This window comes from Anabrus simplex, chromosome 4, assembly GCF_040414725.1.
Source record: "Anabrus simplex isolate iqAnaSimp1 chromosome 4, ASM4041472v1, whole genome shotgun sequence".
Lineage (NCBI taxonomy): Eukaryota > Metazoa > Arthropoda > Insecta > Orthoptera > Tettigoniidae > Anabrus > Anabrus simplex.
The window spans coordinates 453,755,796-453,767,900 of record NC_090268.1 but is presented as its reverse complement, the minus strand read 5'-3'; the positions used below and the strand labels follow the sequence as shown (position 1 = coordinate 453,767,900).

The following is a 12,105-nucleotide window of genomic DNA, read 5'->3' as shown; positions in this document are numbered from 1 at the left end:
ACGAACGGTAGGGCACCAGTGCAGTACAGTGGCCTACACACAGCCCGCTATCTTCGAAGTGCGTGTGTTGCGATGTAACGTAGTTTTGAAGCCTAGGAACTTGTAAAACTCTTTCATTTCTATCAAAGACGAGACGCCCTTCAAATAAGACTGAGAAGGTAACCTTTTGACGACAAGGGTTAGTTCAAAGAGTCGTGACGTTTTAGGTTAGGTGAAGGGAGGAAAGCACTCGTTTTTGTTGTTTGTACGTCAGCTGACCGATCTTTTGGCAAGTGATAAATTGAGTAGAACGAATCGGAACTCCGTATAGTTACTGTTACCGTCCTAGAATTAAAATTAGACCATTCTGAGCCCTACTTGACAGGTTCGACACCGGCTCACTCGTGTGATATTTCGATGGTCTGTAGATATGGGCGCATAAAAAGAACTCCTGCGGGACAAACTTCCGGCACCTCGGCATCTACGAAAGGCGTAAGATAATAGTGAACATAACCTTACTAGTAGTACCACCACCACCATTACTGCTACTAATACGACTATTACTTAAGGCAGTGGACAATTTCGAACTCAAGCAATAATGTGTCCTTTTGCTGACCACCTGATCACTGCCTCTTGCCTTACTACTACAGGCTAGCGTTCAAGGAAAGAAAGAAAGAAAGAAAGAAAGAAAGAAATAAGTTACCGTTCTTCCCAAGTCAGGTTAGGATTTCTGCATCAGACACGGCTAGGGCTGATCGTGGATCTACTAGTACCTAACATGCTAAATTGTGCTCCGTTATATCATCACCAGTCGTGAAGTCACACCTGCATCTTCTAATTACAGGGTAGATGCTACATATTTCGGGCAATATATAACCCAGGTTTGGCTTGGATAACCTAAAAATATTCAGGTACTGGGTCTGGCCTGGTTATATCAAGTGTCACCCTAGATCAGCAGGGCTAAGAATCATCAGGTCTCTGTCATGAATTTAAATGGCTTAGTACCCCTCATTATGGTGTACTTCTCTTCATATTTGAGGGAAGAGGAGTAAAACTTAAAACTTTATTGCCTGTCTTAAACCACCTACTTTCTTTGGGGTATTGTCTAGCACAAACTTCTAAGGCGACCACATCACACAGCCCGATGCTCGAATACTGCTTGGGCAGGGGTGTAGGTGGTGGTTAGTGGTTGCAAGAAGGGTCCTGGAAGGGAGGGATAATAAGCCAGTACGCCACTTGCTCTTAAGTCTGTACCTTTCATTATACGGTTTCATTAACTATTTTTTACACCTGCCCTGTAGTATGGTACCATTTAGTAAGAGGTCTCTAGAGTTTGGCCTAGTACAACCTTCAATGAAAGTAGTTTTCAGGAGTGGTTAGGTACCCCTATACTTACTTTCTTTCTTTCTTTCTTTCTTTCTTTCTTTCTTTCTTTCTTGGATTACAAGGTGTCGGTAAAGCAGCTGATCGTTGCTTATGTACAAAAAAATGTTCATACATGGGCTTTCATTCGCTGAGGTAAATGATAATGATAATAATAATAATAATAATAATAATAATAATAATAATAATAATAATAATAATAATAATAATAATAATAATAATGGCAAGAACACAAAGGGTCCTTTTCTCTGCAGCTGATTTTTAGCATGAAGGACAGAGGCTGTCATGATGATGATGATTACCGAGTGATACCGTTAAGCTAAAACCCAGTAGGGGATTAATATTAACAGCAGGGAACGTTGTGCAGAATCATTCAGTAAAGATGTAATGGCAGGGGGAGGGGGGGAAGAGGGCGTTCAGTATAATACACCATCAACCCAAGTACAGTGCATATTTAGCTCTATGTTATGTAATGCTCTCTCTGCTCTCTGTACCTTTATTTGGCCCTACAACTTGTCTCACCAAGTGAAGGAGATCTTACACATAGTTACTGTACTGTACTTAATTTCACGCTGACTTCAACTGCTAGTAGGATACGCACGTCGAACCATGCAGAAACCTGCACGATTTCAAACGACTGCCGACTAGATAGCGACTAGGCCGAAGAAAGAAAGGGCATCTTATAAATCGAGAGCGACAATTCATTTTCGAGGTTAGGGTTACCGCTTGGTTCTCTTAGCCAAAGAAATCATGAAACCATTTTGCGAGTAAAAACTGATGTTACCTGAATTTTGGATACAGTTATTACTACCATCATCATCATCATCATCATCATCATCATCATCATCGTCATACGCTACTCTGTATGATGAAGGTGGGTAGCAAGATCGAGTCTCGGCGCGATCAGTTGGCTTCAAATTCTGCTTCACCTCGTTCAGAGTATACATATTCAAGGTAAAAACACTAGCTTCTCTCAAAAAATAAACTCCTATTGAAGGGTCATTAAACACAACTTCTTCTTCTTCTTCTTCTTCTTCTTCTTCTTCTTCTTCTTCTTCTTCTTCTTCTTCTTCTTATTATTATTATTATTATTATTATTATTATTATTATTATTATTATTATTATTATTATTATTATTATTATTATTTTCCTTTCTTTCTTTCTTTCTTTCTTTCTGTCTTTCTTTCTTTCTTTCTTTCTTTCTTTCTTTCTTTCTTTCAGGACCATTTAAGTGAGATGTTAGCTGTATGAGTGTTGCAGCACCTCAAACCTTTACATTTTTTCCCTTGTAAGTTGTGGCAATGTCTTGCAGAGAAGTTTGTTGGGAAACCATGGTCCTTCCTTCCTTCCTTCCTTCCTTCCTTCCTTCCTTCCTTCCTTCCTTCCTTCCTTCCTTCCAATAAATCTGCTGAGTTGCTGTCTCAAAGGGTCTCTCATCCTAAAGAAATTTGACCGAAGGTAAGGGATGTTGCCAGGTCTATCAAACTGACAGACTTATCATCTCCTGGTACAGGAAATCTGTTCTTTGAAGAGTCTGGACTGACTGCCCCTTCCTCCGTCACGGTGTTCTCGATCCTGCCTTCGCAGCCCACTGGAGGCAGTAAGATACGACTCACAATGCCTCCATCCAGCAGGCGAGGGGTGAAGCCTCTCCTGAGGCGGTACAGGCTCTGTAGCGAACTGGAAATTTAATTATGCCCTAAGAAACATCTAGAGGTTCCCTTGGGCAGGCTGTCCCTTTTCCCAACCTGAGCTTTCGACCCCCGACAGGGGCTGAAAGCTGCTGGATGTGAGAGACTGTACAGAGTTGAGAGCCTTATAAATAGAGGCCTAAAGGCTAGGACTTTACGAGATTGGCGCTACCAGCAGGAAAGCAGGAGTCGAACGAGTCATGGAGGCTAGCTTCTAACTTATGTCCTTTATCCTGTAGGTCCTTTCAAGCAAAGCTACAAGAGGCAGATTACAGCAGGTCTGCTTCACTCTGTGGAAAACTACCTAAAGGCTGACTTGCCTTTGCTCTCACTCGGAAGGGGTTAGAGCCTGAGGATGGCCGTTCAGCTCCATTGCTAGAGGAAGGATTGGGCTTCCTTCAGGTAAGAGGGGGTCACTCCCGGGGGCGTCGCGACGACGACGGCCGCCCCTAAACGTCGGCATGGAGAGGCGGCTGGTGAAATGCTGCCCATCGAACGCACCTCCATCAGGACGCCCGAAGCAAGGTGACGAGTACTTCTGCCACCTGAGGAGCAGCGTCAAACCTTTGACTATCCCTTCCTAACCGAACCCTGATTGTAACCCACCCCTTAAAGACGCAGGGAGCACGAGAAAGGAGCTAGGAAGCACGTCCCCAACTTGTCGCCGCGCAACCCACCCGACAGCCAGCCACTGCTGTTTCCTGCGCGGTCCGAGTAGCCTGATACACTCAGATAACCAGGGGAGCGCGCTCACACAGGAACACTCGAACACTCACTCTCGCCGTGCAGCCACGCTAGAGAGCGCATCGGAGAGACCAGCCACGACACCTGTTACTGGTTACCCAGACACCCAGCACACAGCCCGTCAAGAGGAGCTCACCGCCGCTAGCACTCGCTAGCCCTGTACAGCCAAGAAGAAGCCCGCCTAGTTGCCAGCATCGCCGCTAGCGCTCGCTAGCTGCGCCCAGCTAAGAAGACAACTGCAGTAAACGGTCACTTTAGTGGCCACAGAGCATATTTGTCTATACAGCTTGGTGTCCTGTGCGCGTGTCTTGCCTGTGGCGTAATCCACGTATAAAAAAACTAGCCTGACACGACACAGGCAACAAGTTGACATACCCAGCCTGGTCCGCTACTCCGTTTGACCATTCCAGTATTTCATCCTTACCTCTCCCAGCCTTCAACCAATAAATCCCAGCCAAGAAAAATCCCGCCATGCCCAACAAACCAAGATCAAGGAACAAGTCCGGTGGATCGAGTAGCTGGACCCCTGTTCCGGACCCTCCCAGAAATTACCAAACCAGAAGCAACACGACCCGTACCCGCTCGCCCCCCCGCTCCCCCATTAGTGAATTCATTGAGGCCTATACCCAGTATCGCAACAACAATACCCCCAGCCCGCCTCACTCTCACCCCACCGCCCGATCGCCGTCGCCTGCACTATCGCATAAATCAACTTCAACTACACTCTCTCACCAGGATCTCGAAAGCGCAAGCTATGAAGATCCAGTCCGTTATGTCAAGAATAATTCCATCTTTCCAGTTTCGCCCAAGTGCAGCACAGCACTAATCCCACTTGGTATCCAAGGACCTGTGCCTCTAAACCGTAGCACAATAATTGGTGCCATCTCAGACATCATACCCACCCACGTCGCTGTACTAGAAGAGACGCATAACAACTTACTAATGATTACCCCAGTCCGAGACATTCTCATGCAGGACATTCTGCAAAGGCTCAGTACCCTCCAAGATGTCCCCCGCCCTATAGTCATTAACCCAGTGGACTCACTCCAAGATCCTGAGCCTGAAGAAATCTACCCTGAGGAGGAAGACGACATCGAAGAAGCAGAAGAAGAAGAAGAAGAAGCCACAATAGAAGACCCTCCTTTCTTGGACTGCGGAGTCCAAACCGATTCACCTCCGTCCCTTGTGGACACCTGTTCTCAAACCGACCCTAAAATCACTTCCCCCTCAGCTACCACACATGTCCAGACTGACCCAGAAGTTCCCAACTCTTCAGCTACCACGCATATCCAGATTGATCTGGAAAAAACTGAAAATACTCCAATCACACCTGCCATAGAACCGGAGGCACCCCCTCCTGATCCGGAAAGCACTGAAAATTCTCCAACCACACCTGCCATAGAACCGGAGGCACCCCCTCCTGCAACCCTAAGCACTGCCACCCCCACTCAAAGGAGGACCTCACCTCGCCATAAGCCTACTAGTATAATCATGTGTTATAACTGTCTCCAACTACATCACACAGCTGCCAACTGTACTAACAAGGTTCGCTGTAATAGGTGTGGAGATCACCATCATCACTCCACCTGCCCAGTCCCTAGAAAGGAGGCCATATGCGCAAACTGCAAGGGCAACCATGCTGCATCCTATCCTGGGTGTCCCTTCCTTAAAAAGGCACTCAAGGCCCAGCATATTGCAAAAAAGCACTTACGTCACCAGCAACCTGCCACCCAACCGCAACAACCTTCACTACTCAGCCTAAAGATCCCACCACCTCCCGCCTACAACCCACCACCGCAACTCAACACACCTGCCATAGAGCTACTTAAAAGCCTCCTAACTCTCCTCACCACTACAGCAACATAAAGCCATTATCTCCCACGTCCAAAACTTTTTCACCCAAATACTGTATATAATAAATCCCAAATCTAACCTGCCCTACCCTCTTGAAATACTGGAAGATAGGGCTGAAAACTACAATGTCAAGATGGCATAGTCGAAAACTGAGAAGAACCAACTGAAGAACGAGGACAGCAAGTCGAAACAAGCAACTCACCAACCAGTTGGCATGGGACAAAGGACCCAGAAAGGTCGGCGGTCCCAAAAGATTTTAAACAAAAACCACGCGACCCCCCTTCGGGGGGTCACGTGGTCTCGTACACAGTCTGGAGCGCGCGAACACATTCTCATCGTGACCATGGCTGACACAGCAACAGCATCGGCAGCATCTGCACCCGCCTCGGCTCCGGCCCAGGCGTCGCCCAAGAAGAGCAAGGCTTCTGCATCGAAGAAACCTCGCACCAAGCCTGCCCATCCGAAAACCTCCGAGATGGTGGGCAGTGCCATCAAGAGCCTGAAGGAACGAGGTGGATCTTCTCTGCAGGCTATCAAGAAGTACATCTCTGCCAACTACAAGGTGGACTCTGAGAAGCTGGCCCCTTTCATCAAGAAGTACCTGAAATCTGCCGTGGCTTCCGGAGAGCTGGTCCAGACCAAGGGGAAGGGAGCTTCAGGTTCCTTCAAGCTCGCTTCGGCTGCCAAGCCGGAGAAGGCCAGCGCAGCCCCTGTCAAGCGGTCCGCTGCCCCCAAGGAGAAGCGCATCCCCAAGGCGAAGAAGGCTGGTGGAGCCAAGGCTGCAGCCAAGAAAGCCATTTCCAAAAAGCCTGCCGAGAAGAAGAAGGCCGCTCCTGCTCCCAAACCCAAGCAGAAGGCTCCTTCCAAGGCTAAGAAGGCCGCCAAGGTGCCCACTAAGAAACCTAAGGCACCTAAGCCTAAAAAGGCCGCTAAGCCCAAGGCCTCGCCTAAAAAGGCACCAGCAAAAAGGAAGTGAGGACATTTCATGTTCTTGCTTCCTTCTACACGCACCTCTTGCTCTCGTAGGAGCAGAGGAAAAACGGCCCTTATCAGGGCCATCAATTTTATTCCCCAAGAGAGCATATTATGTCAGTCACTGTCCAAGGCTGGAACCCTGGCCTCTCCTATCTCTGCCTCCTAAACAGGCTAGTTTGTCTCATTGCGGGGCGACTCACTCTTCAAATTTCATTATTATTGTACTTAACTACATTTTTCTTTATCCTTACTTACTGCACTTTTGCTGTTGCTGTTGTTGTTGTTATTATTATTATTATTATTATTATTATTATTATTATTATTATTACTATCACGTCCTAGATATTAATTAATGAATTATTGTACTCAATACTCAAGATTATTATTATTATTATTATTATTATTATTATTATTATTATTATTGTTATTATTATTATATTCTGTTACTCTTAGATTTTTCCTTGAACCTAGAGGAACCACTAGCTTTTTTTCTTTTCGTTTTCCTTCTATCCTAGACCAGAGAGACAATAACTACTCTTCTAGGAAATTTTGGTGGCCCTGAAAAGGGCCGTTTGGTAAAGCTCCAGCCATAAGACAAGCACCGGACTTAGGCACGTTCGCCACGGATGCGGCGGGCGAGCTGGATGTCCTTAGGCATGATGGTGACACGCTTGGCGTGGATGGCACACAAGTTGGTGTCTTCAAAAAGACCCACCAGGTAGGCCTCACTGGCCTCCTGCAAGGCCATGACAGCCGAGCTCTGGAAGCGCAGGTCGGTCTTGAAGTCCTGAGCTATCTCTCTCACCAGCCGCTGGAAGGGCAGCTTGCGGATCAGAAGCTCAGTGCTCTTCTGGTAGCGTCTGATCTCACGCAGGGCCACGGTACCGGGCCTGTAGCGATGAGGCTTCTTCACTCCTCCGGTGGCAGGCGCGCTCTTACGGGCAGCCTTGGTGGCCAGTTGCTTGCGCGGGGCCTTGCCTCCGGTAGATTTACGTGCAGTCTGCTTAGTACGGGCCATCACGTGCTCACTGTCGACTCGTCCCAGGAAGAATGGTTCGGGGGCTTGCTGCCCGACTGTTTTATTGCTTCGCTTCCCCCACCCTCGGTAGCAGCTGCACTCCCATTGGCCGGGCGGTGCTGACGTCACCGGGGCCAGGCACTTTCAACAAAAGCGAGGGGCCTCGAGTGCCAGCCGCATTCTAGCTCTGAACTCGCAGCTCTACTGATCTATCATGACCGGACGAGGCAAGGGAGGCAAGGGACTCGGCAAAGGAGGCGCCAAGCGTCACAGGAAGGTGCTCCGAGACAACATCCAGGGCATCACTAAGCCTGCCATCAGACGTCTCGCTCGCAGAGGTGGAGTCAAGCGTATTTCGGGACTTATCTACGAGGAGACCCGTGGCGTGCTCAAGGTATTCCTGGAGAACGTTATCCGGGATGCCGTCACCTACACCGAGCACGCCAAGAGGAAGACCGTGACCGCCATGGATGTCGTCTATGCTCTCAAGAGGCAGGGACGCACCCTGTACGGTTTTGGTGGTTAAGTCTCCTCCGAGCGTGCTCCCGTTTGTGAGCATGCAGTATTTAAAAAACGGCCCTTTTCAGGGCCACCACTTACCTCTCAAAAGAGCACAGAGTCCCACTTACAGTACTCCTCTAACGTAGCTTGCGCTATTCTCCCTCTCAAAACAGTCATCTCCCCGAAACCTGCACGGAAAAAAGCCCTCATTATCAGTTATGATGTCTACATTTTAATGCTAACAAGAGAAAACAAACATTATCTTCCTTGCTGTGCACGTCTAAAAGACAAAGTATTGTAAATATACTACTTTAAGTATCCTTTCCTTTCCTTTCTAGTTAAGTGTGTGTTCTTACATGCATAGGTTGGTAGTATCCAGCAGTCAAGAACAGAATTATACAGCATAAATGAAATGAAAAGAAATCTATAATGTACTTCCTTCTTCCTTCCCTTCTGAAAATTAAATATTAAGAGGGGCCTGGAGCTACCTTACTCATTTCCCCCTTAAATAAATAACCTCAAAGGAAAGGCTATTCTTGTGCTCTCCTGGCTAATGTTACAGATGCCCTCATATTTGCAGTGTCTCATTATTGTTATTATTATCATTATTATTAGGAGAGTTGTCTGAACTGCTCTATCACTTCAGGATTTCTCCATACTTCTGCTAAGATAGCTATAGCAGCATGATAGACAAACAGCTCTTATCTTAAGGAGTTGGTGGCCCTGAAAAGGGCCGTTTATTTATATTTTTCCGGTGAGCCAACGCCCTGACCGAGAACAGGAACTTAAGCCTTCTTCTCGGTCTTCTTAGGCAGGAGCACTGCCTGGATGTTGGGCAGAACACCACCCTGGGCAATGGTCACTCCAGACAGCAACTTGTTCAACTCCTCGTCGTTACGGATGGCCAACTGTAAGTGACGAGGGATGATCCTGGTCTTCTTGTTGTCACGGGCTGCATTGCCCGCCAACTCAAGAACTTCAGCTGCCAGGTATTCCATGACTGCAGCCAGGTACACAGGAGCCCCAGCACCCACTCGCTCAGCGTAGTTTCCCTTGCGGAGGAGACGGTGGATACGGCCGACAGGGAACTGCAGGCCTGCACGGCTGGAGCGACTCTTGGACTTGCCCTTCACTTTTCCTCCCTTTCCTCGTCCTGACATGATGCTATGATGCTCTGCTGCTCTACTTCGAAGGGAAAATGATACCGAATCACTCTGCGCACCAGTTTTGTAGCCTGCAAGGTTGCTCAACGTTACGAGCCAACCAATAAGGCTGCAGTAAGCTTGCGCTCATTGGCTAGTCGCATGCAGCCCTCTCGGTCTTAAAAAGAATTGCAAGGGGGCCGAAAAATTTACTTTCTAGGAGACATCCCAGACAACCATGCCACCCAAGACAAGCGGAAAGGCAGCCAAGAAAGCCGGCAAGGCCCAGAAGAACATCTCCAAGGGAGACAAGAAGAAGAAGCGCAAGAGGAAGGAAAGCTATGCCATCTACATCTACAAGGTGCTTAAACAGGTACATCCTGATACTGGCATCTCCAGCAAGGCGATGAGCATCATGAACAGCTTTGTCAACGACATCTTCGAGCGCATCGCCGCTGAGGCTTCCCGTCTGGCCCACTACAACAAGCGCTCCACCATCACCAGTCGGGAGATCCAGACTGCCGTCCGCCTCCTGTTGCCCGGTGAGCTGGCCAAGCACGCCGTCAGTGAGGGTACCAAGGCAGTTACCAAATACACCAGCTCCAAGTAAGGTGCCAGGTTTTCTGCCTTGCTGCATTCTTAACAAACGGCCCTTTTCAGGGCCACCACACCTTTAAAAAAAAGAGCAGCATCTGTTAGCCTTGTTATCAACTCCACTCTGATTTTATCTATCTGTCCTACTTCATATACATCGAAAGACAGTGCAAAACATTCAAATCATAAGCTAAGGAGGGAAGAACTACTACTACTACTACTACTACATTACCTTATTGCTAAAAATCCTCCTGCTTTGTCCTTTACAATGAAAACCAGACCAAGCCCCATGGCACTACAGCCCCTAAGCAAGCAGGCTGAGTGGACCTCAAAGCAGCCATTAGATCGAGGTAAAATTCCTTTGCCTGGCCGGGAATTGAACCCGGGCCCCCCAGCTACGAGGCAGGCACGCTGCCCCTGCGCTACAGCGCCGGCCCCTTCACAACCACCTTCAGTAATTATTATTATTATTATTATTATTATTATTACAACCCTCGACACTTCCCGTGTGTGTGTGCGCGCGCGCGCCAGCGCGCGCGTTTTTTTGGGGTTAGGTTACGAGAAGTGGGGTTAAGTCGAGTTAGGGTACGTTTCGCCGCGGAGCGCGACAACCACCCGCGCCCGCTCCGCGACGGCGACCTCCGAGCACACCCCTGCACCATTGCCAACGCCCCCGCGCCACAAAGACCTCCAGGAAACTCGCTTTGCGGTTCGTATGGACGTTTCAAGCTCCGTTCTCTCGCCAACGGCCATACCATGTTGAATACACCGGTTCTCGTCCGATCACCGCAGTTAAGCAACATTGGGCGTGGTCAGTACTTGGATGGGTGACCGCTTGGGAACACCACGTGCCGTTGGCTCAATTCCCTTTTTACCAAGTTTCCCAGTCCCAGTACGACAACTTACTTTCAACTTTTGCCTCAGGCCAGCAGAAATTGCTTAAATCACGTTTTTTGTTACGTCTGAAACTAGCTAGACCTTTTGCTGCTCTTCGACCCCGTGGCTATACAGGAACGAAGCTTAGCGTAGTATTGCATTTCCTCCTAGGTGACCGGCCTAACCTGGCGGCGGCGACATCATCATCATCGTTGTTGTTATTATTATTATTATTATTATTATTATTATTATTATTATTATTATTATTATTATTATTATTCGTCGTCTCTCTCTCTCTCTCTCTCTCTCTCTCTCTCTCTCTCTCTGTGTGTGTGTGTGTGTGTGTGTGTGTGTGTGTGTGTGTGTGTGTGTGTGTCGACCTAGGGGACCCTTGCTGAGCCTAGCACCGCTTCCAATTACTCGTGCCAGGATTTTAACTTTCGTACCTCCTATCGTACGTCCCTATGTCTAAACTTGCTGTTCTTATTCTTTTAGGTTAGTGTAGCTTATCCTGCAGGCCTCTTATGGCACATAACATCATTCTACGTCCTATTTCTCCCAATATTAAGATTATTAAAGGGCGGAACGAGGCTTCTAAACTCCCCGCCCACCTTGAAAATCGCGAGGAAGGTGGTTTCCATGCAACGTCATCGACACTGTCGTGATTACAATGAAAGCCATGTCCTAGCAACCGACCGCGGCATTTAGCAGCCCCTCAAAGAGTCGAACAATTTCCTTTTATGTTCTTTCAGGTAAGTAGCTATTCAAATTACGACACGGTTCGGCAATAAGTTACAAGTTTGTAGTACGCTCGTGTCTCTCCCGGGCTTCCTTACGAACGGTAGGGCACCAGTGCAGTACAGTGGCCTACACACAGCCCGCTATCTTCGAAGTGCGTGTGTTGCGATGTAACGTAGTTTTGAAGCCTAGGAACTTGTAAAACTCTTTCATTTCTATCAAAGACGAGACGCCCTTCAAATAAGACTGAGAAGGTAACCTTTTGACGACAAGGGTTAGTTCAAAGAGTCGTGACGTTTTAGGTTAGGTGAAGGGAGGAAAGCACTCGTTTTTGTTGTTTGTACGTCAGCTGACCGATCTTTTGGCAAGTGATAAATTGAGTAGAACGAATCGGAACTCCGTATAGTTACTGTTACCGTCCTAGAATTAAAATTAGACCATTCTGAGCCCTACTTGACAGGTTCGACACCGGCTCACTCGTGTGATATTTCGATGGTCTGTAGATATGGGCGCATAAAAAGAACTCCTGCGGGACAAACTTCCGGCACCTCGGCATCTACGAAAGGCGTAAGATAATAGTGAACATAACCTTACTAGTAGTACCACCACC

At 47.8% G+C, this 12,105-nt stretch overlaps 1 non-coding gene across 1 annotated transcript; it reads left to right on the top strand.

The window, feature by feature from the left end:
• The first annotated feature begins 10,622 nt into the window (after positions 1 to 10,622).
• Positions 10,623 to 10,741, top strand: LOC136886883 (5S ribosomal RNA). The gene has a single exon (XR_010861854.1). It is a non-coding gene; the product is annotated as a 5S ribosomal RNA (ribosomal RNA).
• Positions 10,742 to 12,105: the final 1,364 nt, after the last annotated feature.